Below are 15,545 nucleotides of genomic sequence, written 5' to 3'. Positions count from 1 at the left end.
CAACTACTGATAATCATCGTCCATCAATGGCAAGAACCCCGCCCCCCCCCACCGCAGCACTAGTGATAACAAAGCAACGACAATATGATAAATGACATTAAATGGCATAGACAAATACAAAAGAAGAAACTGTTTGGACTCAGTTCCTTGTTATTCAGTCGTTTTCGTCAAGATTATGCGACGAGGCAGCACCACTTGCATCTGCCCCATGATCTGTCTTACGCTTGCCAGCTACCTCCCAGGCCTTCAAAGCTCTCTGTAGGGACTGTGGATCAGGGAAAACTCTGGATTTGCCATCGAAGAGAACCTTCAGCCTCGCAGGGTATAGCATGGCATACTCGATTTGATGATCTTGCAGTTTGCACTTAAGGGGAACAAACTGCCTTCGAGAAACTGCTTTCCTGCACTTTGATGGGAAAGTCAGGGAACAGAGAGAGTGAGGAACCCTCGTAGTGCAACGTACCCAGTTCTCTTGCCTTACGTAGTGCAGCATCTCTATCGCGATAGTTGAGAAGCTTAGCAATAATGGGCTGTGGGGGAGCGCCTGGTTGGGGTCTATGGCCCAGAAAACGGTATGTTCTCTCTACCACAAACATGGCAGAGAAGGTTTCGGCCCCAATCAGTGTTTTAAGGAGCTGTTCAATGAACAGTTCCAGGGGGCCTGTAGCTGTGGATTCAGGTAGGCCCGTGATACGGAGATTACACCGCCTCGACCGCGCCTCCAAATCCTCAGCCCTGTCCTGCAGCACAGCCTTCTCTACATGTCGCTGGGCAGTATTGGTATCGGTTTGGGCTTCCTCTGTTTCAGTAATACGGCGCTCCGCCATATCCAGGCGCTCTGCGTGCTTATCAGCTCTTTCCATCATTCTGTCCATCCTATAGGCAAGCGTGTCTATCTTGGCGTCTATAGCTGTCAGACCGCGCTGCATGGATTCAATAATTTGTTTAATGTCACTCACGGGGTCCTCAGTAGGGTTATCTGAGTCGGCCATCACTGAGTCCGCCGCATCCTCATGGCGCTTCGATTTGCACTGCTTGAGGTTAATCTTTGGCTGGGATTTATCCGGTTTGCCCATAATTGCTCGAGTGGTGTACACAATTGCGACAGTGGGTGTATATCTGGGACCAAGAAACACCACCCAGCAGTTCAGAGGCACTGTAAGCCAGGAATTCTATATACGCTGAGGGGGGTGGGGCAAAGTCACAAGCCGCGCTGCCAGCCTGCAAATGCCACCTCGAGGGACGTCCACTGCCCAGCCAGGCGCCAGCAATGATGCCGGCAGGGCGCATTCCTACACGCAGAGCAGCTAGGCCACAATCTGCCGATGTAATGCCAATGCGGCGTATCTGCAAGTCCGGCCCCCAGGGCTTTGAAAACAGTGCCGTACCCTAGTGTGGGACAGGCATCCCAGGGAGCCAGCGTCGCGAGTCAATGTGGGCAGCAACGGGGGACCGAAAACAGGCAGGGCCGCGCTGTGGACAGCAGGAGCACGCCCCCCAAGTTGAATCCCCACCGCAGAAACGTGGGCCGTGGATCCACCAAGCACTCAGCTCACCTGGCCTCCAACTGAACACAGAAGCGCAGCGGCGTCACACCACGGGACGGCAGCACCGTCAGGGGAGCGCTAAAGACCCACGGCGCACCCTCCAGTCGCAGCCGCCACCAGCTCCAGCGGGACGCCGAGGCGCACACGCCGGCCACGCTTCCAGGCCACGCACCACTGTAGGCTTCAGCGGTTCAGATTCACCGATTCGATGGCACCAGACCGGACCGAATCCCCTCAGCGGAATCAGCAGTCAGCGGTGGATTCTTCGGTTGCCGTATCGCTGCCCATCGGAGCTAAAGAAGCAGCTAATTGTGCAGGATAGTTAGGGTGGATGGCGGAGCTCGTTCATCGAGCGGCCATCTTGAAGCCGGGCAAGCTCCACCCCCCAATAGTTGATGGTTCTATGCGTAGTTTGATGTTGAAGGGGTGTACGTCATGTAGGTGATAAGTACGGCATGTAGGTGATAGGAGTGGCAAAGATAGTGTTGTGTGTCAAAACTGCTTCTCATCTTACATGTGAATATCTGTTGTTTTGTTCAGTAAGTGCAGCAAGTGTCATTCAGATAAACCACCTGAAGGCATAGGGTGCCAGCCTACAATAAACTTCAAATGCTTGAGTCTGAGGGTAAGGTGCAACTGCACTGCAGACCCAAGCAAATGTTTCCTCTGGCACTCTACACGCCAGTACTGATTTGTCATAGTTTGGGAATGTACTAGCAGTCCCCAAAATGTTAACAGGAACTGCATGGATGCTTATATCCCGTGAGAATGGATTTCACTGCTATGCATTAAAATGTTTTTTCATTATGGCACGGTGGTTGTCCATTGTACACGTGTCACACTATGAGCAGAAATCGGGAGCAATGCACAAGCAGAAGATTCACAGCTGCTCCTGCACTGAAGAGCCACTGGCAATCCTGGCCCATGCACCACTTTCCTACACTGCCACATGTTTTCTTCAACAGCAGGCAGAATAGTGCTGAATAGTCAGGACCTCATCTACAAGAAAATGACGCAGCGCTGCTCCGCAAGCTCTATACCTCTGCCATGCTGTGTCATTTTCAAAGCACAGGAATGCGTCGTATTAACAACAATACATTGCAAGCCTGTGCTTTCCCCTGCGCTGTTGCATAATTGGCCGCCATGCGCAGCGCAGGCGTCATTTTGCAAGGGTGCCTGCAAAACAATAATTAATGGCATTTTCCTCTTTCTATGTGTGCTGCAGAATGCTGCACGCATAAAAAGAGGAAAAAGCGAGGGGAAATAAAATAATTTCTCCTTGTTGTGCCATTCCTAAGCCTCCCCTGGGGGGCGCAGGATTCTGACGCATCCCCAGTTTTACAAAATGTTGTAAATCTGGAAATGCGTCAAGTTCCATGGATGTTGCATGGGAACACCCCCAGCAACACCCATGGAACGCCCCATTCACGCAGAGTAATACGTGAAAGGGGCCCATATTTACAAGGCTATGAAAAATCACGCAGGGTGACTTCACGTGGCCTTGTAAATATAGGCAAGCCCATTGCACCGCTGGCGCTTTGAAAAATGTGATGCACCAGCACCCCAATGAGCTTGTAAATAATCCTCTCATAGAGTACAGTGCTTAAGTTGAAAAACAAAGTGCCAGGGTCCTTGTCAGGAGGCCACTGCAGCTTGCACCAACCCTTGCCCCTGTCATGTATCAATATCAACACAACTACTAACCATCACACTCCTTCAAGTGTGATACTTCCCACAATTTCAGGCTCTCAAAGCTAAAAGAAAGACTTGGGCTGCATGCAATAGGCATTTTATATGTATTGAATTGTTGAACAACTGTTGTTTTGCTCATCTCCAAATTAGAGAAACAGTGCCACCATGTGGAGACTGTTGTCAGTGCTGGTGCTGAGCACCGGAAACCACTGGCTCAAATTAGGTACTGAAGAGTGTAATTCAACAGAAATATAATGCCCCTTGCAAGCTTGTAAAAAGAGGGTGTGTGCTGGGCTGGCACTAGGCATGGGCAGTATGGGCAGCTGCCCAGGGCCTTGCTATCAGCCTACCTGCATGGGGTCCCGCACCAGTTCAACACACCACAAACCTCCTGTGCCCCTGCCGATCCCATTGAAGAAAGATGTCTGTTTGCAATTGGGCTTACTGGAGGGGGCCTCCTCCCTGGGCCTCTCAGGAATGGTGTAGGGAGGCCTAAGGGAGGGGGACACTTCATCTTGTGCCAGTTGCAAGGAGACCTAATTGCAGGTTAGTCCTGCAATTAGGCCTCCTGCATGGCTGCCCATTGAGAGACACTGCGGGACACCCATTGTCAGCACTTTACAGTCTGCACTGTTTTAACTCTCAGACCCCAAGCTATTCCCACACCTTCAGACCGATATGAGCTGTGAAAGAGGTGCTTGTAGTTGGCAGAGAGGGGAGCTGCGGCCCAGGAGGAGTCTGCACAAAGCAGCTTCTGGAGCCTTGAAGGTGTCACTTATATAAATTAGAGGGGCCTCACACATTCCACTTCGCCCGGGTCCCAAAAATCCTAGAACCGGCCCTGTGTGTGTGTGCGCCAGAATACCATAGAGGGTCTTGTGCATTGTCACCATCGGAAGGTTTGCTACACACTGCTGTAAACTCACCATAACACTGGTGGCCTCGAGAGAGCCGAACCGTACTATTGAGAAATATTTTTATTAATCAACACTCGAGAGTGAGATCCCAAACACGGTGTGATTAGAAAATGGCATTTCCCAATACATTAAAGGTGCCTTCTACCCAACATATTTGTGTTAGAGTGAGCTAGACTCAATTGACATTTAAAGTTGGAGGATAACTAAAACCTGGTATCTGTTTTGCTTGTGCTAAATATCTTATATGTCATTGCGAGATATTGTCTGAAGCTCCAAGTGTCCTGATAAAAATCCTTAGTTCATTGCTTCTGGACCCTTTTATTTGGGCTTGAATGTGATCTGAGGCCGGCTTAACACACTGAGCAACATTTAATCTACTTAAAATTACACAATAATCATTTGTAATATATCCTCAACTATGGCAGGTCTTCTCTCATAGGTGGTCTGGGTTCTATGTGGCAAAGCACAGGAAGGCGTACAAAAACCAATCGCTGTAAGTTCACTGTCAAAAATGCAGAAAGACTGTCTGGTTACCAATATGTTGAGTTATAAAACTATGATGCAGAATATTAGATTTTCATAGTCCTGAATTATTGTGATGTAGTTGGTTACAAAGAAAGCTGCCAGATTTGAGCAGTGTGGTGCCATATAGCAAGAACAACTTAAATCTACAGGTAGTCATCTAAATGTATGTGATGTATGTATGTCTAACATTAGGTGTAGGCATTGGTGTAGGTATCGGGTGAGGCTGCTGGATGTAGTTAGTGGTATAGAGTATGAATTCTTGTGTTGGGTGTAAGTGGAGGGAACTGATGGTGGTGCCAGTAGCCTAGCAATGATGCCACGGGCCCCGGTGCAAGCACGGAAAATGGCCCATTTCACTGTTGTTGGGGTAGCAAAATACAGCAATTATCACGGTTCACTGGGCCCTTCAGGGCTCTAGGCCCGGTGCACTGCACCTGCTGCACCAATGGTAGCTACAACCATGGATGGTGGTGTACGTAGTGCTGTATGTGAAAGGCGTGTAGACGTATGGTACAGTTAGGGGGTGTTGTAGTCTGTAGCTCAGACACGCTCCTAGCCCTGCCCTAAACCCATGTCCCAATTTCAGCGAATCAGAGGGAGCCAACCACAGCGTTCTTGTAAAAAAAAAAAGGTTAGTGTGCAGTATTTACAGTAAAATGCGGTAAGCTTTGATGCAATGGAATGGCCGCAAGTTTTCGAAGAAGCAGAGAATGTGTCGAATGTTGTAGTTCGGGGTGTAAAGTGGAACATCCTCTCACAATCGCGCCATGCAAAGTAGGTAAACCTTCGTTTGCAAAGCAGCTGCGGGTCTCCAGCGTCGCATACATTTGCCAAAGCAGAGTTTTTCCCGCCTGGCCCTGAGTGCCGCGCTTAGTTACACCTGCAGGAAGAGCGAGCCCCCCCCCCCCCCCCCCCCCCCCCCTCGGCTGGAAGCAGCAATGTCCGCGCGGGGAATGCGTGCGGGAGAGCTGCCGAGCCTCGCGGAGGTCCGAGGTCGGCTTGTTTCTAGGGCGCCTGCTCTTTTGTGGCCTTGCATTATTCAGAAATGCAACCACCACTTGTCAAAACCAGCGTGAAGACAGCTGACAGGAAAATGAGTGTCTTCACTGAGAGAATCACAATTATTTCAGTGTTTGCCAGAATATGAACACACTTCATCAGCAGGTCATGTTGCACATACCTCTCATGCCGTTGCAGGGGGAACGCTGTCCCCGCTCCTTACTTGCTTTTCACAATACACGGAGGTAGGCATCGGTTACTGTGCATTAGAGCCGCTGGATTTAAACCAGATATGTTTAATTTACAACAGTGACGCACTAAGGGGACAGAACGAGAACGGCGGCGACTGTCTCCAGCAGTGATTTCTGACCTGGGAGCAGAAACTGACAGCTTTGTTTTGAAGACAAGCGGCCCTGGGGTGAGGTGAAAAGTATTTGACTCCTATTGTAGCAGTCTCGATGGGACATTAATTATTGCTGTGACTTTTCTTTTAAATAGTGCAAATATGCACATTTTAAAAATTGATGTACAGGCTCTAAAGTTGTCATCCAGGCCCCCTGTAGGGGGAGGTTCGTCACTGGGATCTCTAATGTGCAGGAGTAAATTGTCCACGTACAGCACTAATTCGTGAAGACCTCTACAAACCCCAGGTCTCTGGAAGGAAACATGCTTCAAACGCTGCAGGGCAAACAACAGGGACGAGAAGAGGCATCCCTACTTGGTGCCCTACTCCACTATCAAAGGGGAGGAGGCCCCTTGGCTAGCATGTACTTGTGTCATGGAAACCGTGTGCTGAAGTGACAAATAACCCATGGATCTTGGACTAAAATTCATGGGCCATATGTACCAACACATATCCCCATAGACACAGAATGGGCAAAACTATTTGATACATCTGACCCCATATCTTTTCGGACTGGTCGAACAAACTAACTGTGTCTCATATGTGTCGTAGAATTGTACTGGACAAGGTACGGATATGATTGGAGTCTCAACGAACATGCTTTCTCCTGGGGACCGGTTCACGAGCCTGACTCTAACGAGGAATTCTGCTAAAAAGGGTTGTCAGGGATTACCACCTGAGCATTTAAGCTACTAATATATTGTGCAAATATCTATTAAAGAAAGTCCTAACCAATCTTGCTAGCAGTCCCACTCACCCTTTGAAGTTTGGCTGGCTCTACAGGTTGGATAACCTGGACTTCTCCATCTCTCACCAAAAGTTACATATGTATGTATGTATGTATGGAATTTATAAAGCGCAGGAATCACCCCCATGCAGGTATCTCTGCGCTAGCATAGAAAACAAAGCAGGCTGACAAGGCTTTACAAAGCTCAAATCTTAAATAATTCCGTCTTGAGGAGTTTTCTGAAACGCATCAAGTTAGAGCATTTCCGAAGAACCTCTGGCAGGGAGTTCCAGTGTTTAGAGGCCAGAAAGGCAACTGTTTTGCCTCCAGTTCGACTTTTTTTAAAACGTGGAACCAATATGGACCTCTTCTTTCATCAGTTCAATGACTATGTCGGGCTCCACAACAGATTTTCCAGTACTCCTATGTTCTTATTCAGGGTACTGAAGGTGTTCTGTAATATGTCCCTGAATCCTATTGACACTGCTATATATGCCCCTCTAACCATCACTTTCAAACCTTCCGGTTCTTATTCCTATATCCCTAAGAGAGTCTTCATTTTCAACTATTTCCCGCTGCAGGACGGGCGTGCTGCGACCAACGAAGACATGGGAGCACTTTTAGTCAAATGCTATAAAGAGATGGGTGGTATAAGGGTAGGAGGGTCTAATCTAGGGTTAAAAAATAAATAGTTAAGGAACAAATATTTTATTCAATCCTCTTGCTGGTATCATTAAAAAGGGGTCAATGAGAGACACGCTTTTATGTGTGTATATCTCAAAGTCACGGGACGGGAAGAACCCTATGATGAAGCATGTCACCATGGGAAATCTTGGTGGGTAAGGGTTATTTTAAGAAAACTTTCTGTTTCAAACTATGAAGAAGGTTGGAAAGATAGTCCAAACAGCGCAGAGGGACTCTTGGTTGTTACATTAAGCACAGGAGGCTGAGTCCTCTGTATCCTGGCCTCTCCCTCCCCCTTTTTTGATTTACGTTTACCTTAATCTTACAACATAAAGCAGAGGGTTGTTGTCTGACTAGGCTTTCCCTATATGCTCAGCATTCAGTGTCAAGCCCTGCCTTTATCTGCTCTGAAATATGTCCAACTTAGTCTGCAGGTCATGCACTGGGGGTTACTATGGAAATTCTCATATCCTCAGATGGTGTCTTCCAAAATATACACCATCCCCAATTAGCTAACCACTGCATGGGATCCGCTGCTTCCTTCTCAGTGCTTGTAGTTGTCACAGGGGGATAAGAAATGTTAAATGATAAATCTACTGCACACTTGACACTTCCATCCCACAGCGTCACACGTGTATTATGCCATGCAAGCAGACCTACTGTCAGCCTGAGGAACCCAGATAGCTATACACTAGGACAGCGTTTCTCAAACTATGGGTTACAATCCACTGTTTGGCCCCCAGCTGATTTTTAGTTTGTCCCAAAAGTCCATGCAATAAGTGAAAGAAAAGTAAAGTGAATGATGTGACACTCTTGCTGGGGTACAGGGAGTATGAAAAAAAAGCACAAATGTACTCATTCAGCAGTTAGGAAAGGAAAAATGAAGCAAATCTTTTTGTAATTCTAAAGTATTGTGGAAGCAAAGATTTTAATAGAATCAAAGCAAATCAAGACAGTTTACTTGGTGATGCACAAATGATAAATATTTGCTGAAACCCGATTTTCACACATTATCATTTGTGTGCAATATCGTTTAATGAATAAAACTCTGTCTGTCTAAATCTAATGGCCATCTCAATGGAAAATTGGCTGTATGTAAATGAGAGTGCACTACCAAATGATACTTTAGTTGCATTAAAAATTGCCTGCCTCATGACCATTAAAGCTAGGTGGGTCATGACAGTTAGTCGTTCTGAAAATTGGGTCGCGGTTTCTAAAAAGTTTGGGAAGCACTGCCTAGGTGCTTAAACCAAACCCATATCAAAAAATAGGGTGCTCCATCTAGCCATAACTCCCCTCTTTATTTATGCAGTCCTTTTTCTTAAAAGGGACACAGGCCTTATCCCTAGCAGCAAACCCCTGGTAACCTGGTAGCCTGGTAACATTGTTTCCCTCAAAGCTGTCTAAGTGTCTCTCCTGATTGAAAGCAGCCCCTGCCTATCTCCGAAATATAAGCTAGGGTAGTACTCTGTGTGCTTTGTTCAATCAATCAATCATGGATCTAAAAAGCATGGGAAATCACCCGTGAGGGTCTCGAGCTGGGGCTGCTAAATGCTGCATGGTGATCTGTTCATTCGAACAACCAGGTCTTGAGTACTTTCCTGAATTACCAGAGTGAGTGGGTGGTCCTGAGGTGCAGGGAAAGGTTGTTCCAAGCTTTAGCCGCCAGGTGTGAGAAGGAGTGTCCTCTGCAGTTGCCTCAGCGAATCCTGGGGGGTGTCTGCGAGGAAAAGGGAGGCAGATCGTAGGTGTCGGGTCGGTTGGTGGAAGGTCATGCATTTGTTGATGTATGCTAGTCCTTTGCTGTGCAGGGTTTTGTATGCGTTGGACAACATCTTGCACTGGCATGTCCTCTGGATCGGGACTCAGTGTAGCTTCTTGAGGTGGGGTGTGATGTGGGTACGTCTGGGGAGGTCAAGTATGAGTGTTGCCTTTGATTATTGTATTGTCTGTAGTCTCTACAGGAGGTGTGCAGGGACTCCTTTGTAAAGTGTGTGCCCGTAAGCCAGTCTGCTGGTGACCAGGGCCTGCATGACAGTCCTTCTGGTGAGGACTGGGTGCCAACTGAAGATCTTGTAGAGAATACGTAGGGTGTGGAAGCAGGCAAATTAAACTGCATTTACCTGTTTAGTCATAGATAGCTTGTTGTCCAAGATGATGAAGGTGTTGCAGGCGTGGGCTGTCAAGAAAGGGGATTGGCCGAGTTTCTCAGCTCCCCCATGCATCGTTCCATGGAGAGGTGTTGTTTCAGATGATGAGGACTTCTGTCTTGTCCGTGTTGAGCTTGAGACAGTTGTCCTTCATCCAGTCAGCTACTTTTTTATGCATTTGTGTAAGTTGGCTCTGGTGGTGGAGGGGCCTTCTGACAGCGAGAGGATGAGCTGAGTGTTGTCTGCGTAAGAGATCATGTTAGGTCCGTGCGATCTGACAGGGTTGGCCAGGGCAGTCATGTACGTGTTGAAGAGGGTGGGGCTGAGGGACGAGCTTGGATGATGCCACAAATGATCTTCTTGTGTTCCGAGGTAAACTGTGGGAGACATATTCTCTGGTTTCTTCCAGTGAGTTATGAGACAATTCATTTGAGGGTGTCTCCCTGCATTCTGATGTGGTGGAGTCTGTTGATCAAGATGTGATAGGAGACAGTGTTTAAGGCAGCTGACAGGTTCAGAATGAATGAGGGCTGCCCTTTTGCTGCAGTCAAGGAGGGCCCTGATGTCGTCGGTGGCTGCGATCAGGGATGTCTTTGTGCCGTGGTTGGCTCGGAATCCGGATTGAGATGGGTTCAGGAGGTTGTTATATTCCAGGTGTTCGGTGAGTTGCTGGTTGATTGCCTTCTCGAGGGCCTTCAGTGGGAGCAGAGAGATGGGTCGGTAGTTCTTCGGTTCTGCTGTGTTGGCCGATGGTTTCTTCAGGGGGGTCTCACTTCAGCGTGATTCCATTACTCAGGTGTTGTATCTACATTTCTTGCTGCTTAACCAGTATGCATGGGTATGTGAATGGAATGATGGAATGCATGATGATTGTATGGAATGTTGGTGTGTCTGGCTGACTGGGAGGTATGACAGTTGGAGAGAGTGGGCTGAGCAGCAGAGATGCAGTTCCTGGTGGGACCATATATCTACCTGATCTAACTCATCTACTTTGTAACTATCATCCTGAAATCAACTAATAAACATCAACTTGGATCTACCACTTCGATAACATCATTTACATTGCAACATTGGCGACGATCTGGATAAAAAAAAACCTGCGTGTACTGTTTCCTGCATACCTGAAGTAAAGATTTTGAATTTACAAGCAAAAGACTAATTGTAAAGAAATTTGAAGGAAATTACACTTGAAAAAGAGGAGAAGAACACCCAATTTTGTCCCACCAGTGTCCTCCATCAACCGGACAGCCTATTTTGGGTGCTTCACACTCCTTAAGGAAAATCATCTCAACAGTTGAAATAATTATTTGACATATGCTGGAAAGACACAGCATTAACAACAGTAAGCTACGAGCAACATACAAGAAAGACAGCCTACATAAGTAAGTTATATTTTGGGCATTAGATGTTATGTGACTTGATTAATTTGAACCTTCAAAAGTATGTCGAAGTCTGAAATCTGCGTAGCCTACTCGAAGAAATTAATTTGCCTGGTGCCAACCTTTTTGTGACTGATATTGAGATCACTTGTTTTGTTTGGAAAGCGCTGCCTGCTGTGAACTTTTTAGGATTCTACTGTTTGCAACCCACTTGAGAGGAACCGGGACCCTTGAACTTTGCCAAACTAAATGAATACTATCTGGATACTTTGGCAGTCTTTGACAGTCATAAATCTAGCAGTTAAGTGCACTGCTACGATCGTCAGCACAGATTGTTGAGTGTACATTAATTTCATTCATGCCACGGGAATCACTGAGTGCTTATTTCCCTTGTTAGGCATTTTGACAGCTCACACCTTTGATAGGGTGCCTGTGAGTGTTGGTGAATATGAAACTTATTAATTACCGTTCCTAAGAGTTTAAAAGGAAGTAAGAACAAACTGTCACTCACCAACATATTCTGCTCGTGCCTTCGATCTTTCTGCCAGCGCGAGTCCTCTCATCAACTCGTGAGTCCTCTCATCAACTCGCGCAGCCTCCTGTTTGCTTTGTGGAGAGCTGCTGAAGTGTGCCGTGAGCCACCCGTCTAGACGTCACGTACGTGCTGCCATTTTGGGGCATCTGGTCATTTACTGTCACTGCACCGACGTTGCCAAGCAAAATGTGCTCCCGTCATTGTCTCTTCATTGCACCGCAGCAAATTATGCAGGTGAAAGAAGTACTTCAACTTGCACGTGACTTGTCTCAACAAAGGCATGGAAGTACAAGACGGATGTTTCTGAGGATATCGTCTGGGACCTACAGTCATTCGATTTCATTGGTGAGAGGGGACAACATGACTCACCTGTACTTGCTAATCTATGATGACTGTGACTGTGGCATTTCAACGTTCGGACTACGGTGACTACTTTTGTTGTTTTAATTTCTTATTTTGAAAACTTTGTAATCTGCTTTGCTATTTGTATCGACTAATTTGCTTATTGCATTGTTGATGACATAATTTACATTTATGCTATCTTTACGTCTTTTCACATGTAACAGATTTATGGTATTGTCATTCATTGGCGGTTATTGCATCTTAGTCAGTTTTTGGAGTTCAGTGATGTGCTGGGTTAACTTACTTTTATTGGATTGAGCCACTTATGTGCTCAACTTATGTTGGGGTGCTCAATTTTATTTATTTATAGAGATTATTTGATGCGCAATGGGCAGTGTTCCCTATATTTGAAATTTTGATGCGCAATGGGCAGTGTTCCCTATATTTGAAGTTTGATGCGCAATGGGCAGTGTTCCCTATATTTGAAGGTTTGATGCGCAATGGGCAGTGTTCCCTATATTTGAAGGTTTGATCCGCAATGGGCAGTGTTCCCTATATTTGAAGTTTGATGCGCAATGGGCAGTGTTCCCTATATTTGAAGGTTTGATGCGCAATGGGCAGTGTTCCCTATATTTGAAGGTTTGATCCGCAATGGGCAGTGTTCCCTATATTTGAAGTTTTGATGCGCAATGGGCAGTGTTCCCTATATTTGAAGTTTTGATGCGCAATGGGCAGTGTTCCCTATATTTGAAGTTTTGATGCGCAATGGGCAGTGTTCCCTTTATTTGAAGTTTTGATGCGCAATGGGCAGTGTTCCCGATACTTAAATTATAATTGAAATTGTTGAAATATTGAAGTGTTGAATGCATAATGGCAATTTATTATTGAATGGTCGAATTGTCAAAATTTTGAGTGCTTAATGGACATGTATTATTTTATTTAATTTAATATGGTGGTTTTGTCATATTCTCATTTTCAGGGTGAAATTTTTCTTTCCATGTGAATTTCTTTCTTTTCCTCAATTCTTCGTGTCATATTTTTCCATTCTTACCTTTTCTAATTTTCTGTATTCTTCTTGAGGTTATTTTTTTCCAAGGAAAGGGGATGGGTGCTGTGTAAAATTGTTATATTCTCTTTTGCACTCAATTCTTTTCTATATATATCTTCACTCACTTCGCATTCTCACTATCTTTAATTCTTTTCTATATATATCTTCACTCACTTCGCATTCTCACTATCTTTTGTCATTATACATCATTTCTTCAATTATGATGTATATTTTGAATGTAATGTTTTAACGAGCTTTCTGCATATTGGGGCTACTCTCATTTAGGCTTGTTTATATTAGTTTTGTTTTTGATTTCGTAAAGGAAGAGGATGTGTTGTATCTACATTTCTTGCTGCTTAGCCAGTATGCATGGGTATGTGAATGGAATGATGGAATGCATGATGATTGTATGGAATGTTGGTGTGTCTGGCTGACTGGGAGGTATGACAGTTGGAGAGAGTGGGCTGAGCAGCAGAGATGCAGTTCCTGGTGGGACCATATATCTACCTGATCTAACTCATCTACTTTGTAACTATCATCCTGAAATCAACTAATAAACATCAACTTGGATCTACCACTTCGATAACATCATTTACATTGCAACATCAGGGAAGGAGGCGGAGGTGATGGAGTTGTTCAGGACTTTATTGAGCTCATCGCCAATTGTCTCGCTCCCGAAGTTGAAGAAGTGGTAGGGACAGGGATCCATGGGAGCTCACATGTCCATTGAGTACATGAAGGTGATTGTGGTTTGAGCTGTGAGAGTGCTCCAAAGGGTGAGCAGGTGTTTGTTTTTTGTGTTCATTGGTGTAAGCAGGCTGATGCTGTTAGCAGCGTGGGGGTTGGGGTTTGAAGTTTTCGTAGTAGAAGTCTGACAGGTTGACACACAGTTCTTGGGAGGAGGTGATGTCGTTTTCAAAGGCTGTTGGGTTATAGAACTCCTTCACGATGATGAAGAGCTCCTTGCTGTGGTTTGTGCTGGCTTCTATGCAGTCTGCCAGAGTGTTCTTCTTTCAGGAGGTGGTAGTCCTGGTTGAGTGCTATTTCGAAGGTGGTATGGTCTCCTGTCTCTTTGTTGGTGCGCCACTTCCTTTCTAGTTGCATGCAGTTGCATTTGGTGGATTTCTGCTCTGCAGTGAGCCAGCTGACTCTTCTGGCAGGCCTTTTCAATTTGGCTGCCTTGGCGAAGGCGATTGTGTCAGCGGATCCTGTGATCCACTGGGAAAAATTCTATGTAGCCTCTTCTGGGTTGGATATTGTGTCCCGGGGGTGGGAATTGATTCACTAGTCTTATGATATCGTTATCCAATTTCTGTGCATAGAGCCCGGGGAGACATGGTGCCAATGTTGGTAGGCCCTGAGAGGTTGAAGTGGACGCTGAAGTGGTGGGTCCAGGTGAGCTGTGAGACTTGGTTGTAATTGACTCTGTTGCGGATGAGAAAACTGGTCTAGCGTGTGTCCTGCGATGTGGGTAGGGTCGGTGACAAGTTGTTTGAGGCCGATGTTGCTCATGCTTTCCAGGAGGTCGGTTGTGTTGCTAGGGAGTAAGCGAGTAGCTCCTTTACCATTTCTTAGTTCATTCTTGATGAAGAGATGCTCACTAGGTCCTGGTTATGATTATATATCTGCTTATTTGTCCAATATTCATTGCATGGTAAAACAAAGGAACTTTGAAAAGGCCAACATGTTTTTTGCCCTTATGTGGTCATTCGGACCAGGTCTTCATCAGGGCTTAGTATAAGTTCATGTCACGTCTTAGATTCCAATTGGGATTACATGGCTTCTCTCAACAGCGTTAATCACCACCTCCTCGAAGATGCTCTGTTGCTGGGTTCATCGAGGTGGAAGTTAAGATCCCCTAGGAAGATGTAGTGCACGGAGTTGTACCGATCGGGCCAATGAGGTCAGCGATAGCGTTCCAAAAGCGATGCGTGGTCTTGGTAGTCTGATGGTGCTTTTCCCATCTGTGTGTAGTTGGAAGTTAAGATGCTCCATTATCAGGGTTGAGGCCTCTGGGAAGTTCATGCAGTGGATGGTGTCTTTGTAGATGATGGAAATTCCACCTCCATGTTTGTTAGTTCAGTGCCATTGTGTTATCTTGTAGCCTTTGGGGGTGGCTATAGTGATGTCCAGCGCAGACGTGGGGTTCAGCCAGGCCTTTGTGAGGAAGATGACATCCAGGGTGAGGGATGAGATCGTGTTCCAGATCTCCATGGCATGTTTGCTGAATGATCGTGCATTGAGTAAAATGCACTGGAGTTGTGCCGTGGCGGTCGGCGTGGTGGATGCAGTTGTGTTTGCGGTGTCTCTATCATTGGTGGTTGCTTTGGTGTTGCTGGTCCTGTGGTGGTGAGTGGAGATGTGGGTCAGCAGTTGTCGATGTGCCTGGGATCAGGACTCGGAGGTCTGTGGTGGTGTATCTGCTCTGGGCAGAAGAGCCAGGGTTCCTGTTTCTGGGCATGGACAGGCACAGGCAGGCTAGCCTTTGGTGCGCAGGTGGCACGGCCGTGATGTGGCCTCCATTAAGTAGGTTCTGGGAGGGGTGCTGTCAGGTGGGAGGGAAGGAGCAGCGAAAACAGCGGGGGAAACGAGCGGCG

General features: G+C 46.4%; 2 long non-coding RNA genes across 2 annotated transcripts in view; one reads left to right on the top strand and one right to left on the bottom strand.

Annotated features, from left to right (window-relative positions):
- LOC146810990 (uncharacterized) overlaps window positions 1–11,878 on the bottom strand; it is a 711,140-nt gene extending 699,262 nt beyond the window's left edge. Inside the window, exon 1 of the long non-coding RNA XR_014966663.1 lies at window positions 11,535–11,878. This is a non-coding gene — a long non-coding RNA (uncharacterized LOC146810990). The remainder of the gene's footprint in view (window positions 1–11,534) is intronic.
- Window positions 1–15,545, top strand: part of LOC146810987 (uncharacterized) — a 1,144,084-nt gene that overhangs the window by 143,984 nt on the left and 984,555 nt on the right. The window lies entirely within an intron of this gene.

This window comes from Triturus cristatus, chromosome 7 (genome assembly GCF_964204655.1).
Source record: "Triturus cristatus chromosome 7, aTriCri1.1, whole genome shotgun sequence".
NCBI lineage: Eukaryota > Metazoa > Chordata > Amphibia > Caudata > Salamandridae > Triturus > Triturus cristatus.
Note: the sequence above shows the minus strand (reverse complement) of the source record. Positions and strands in the feature narration are given on the sequence as shown.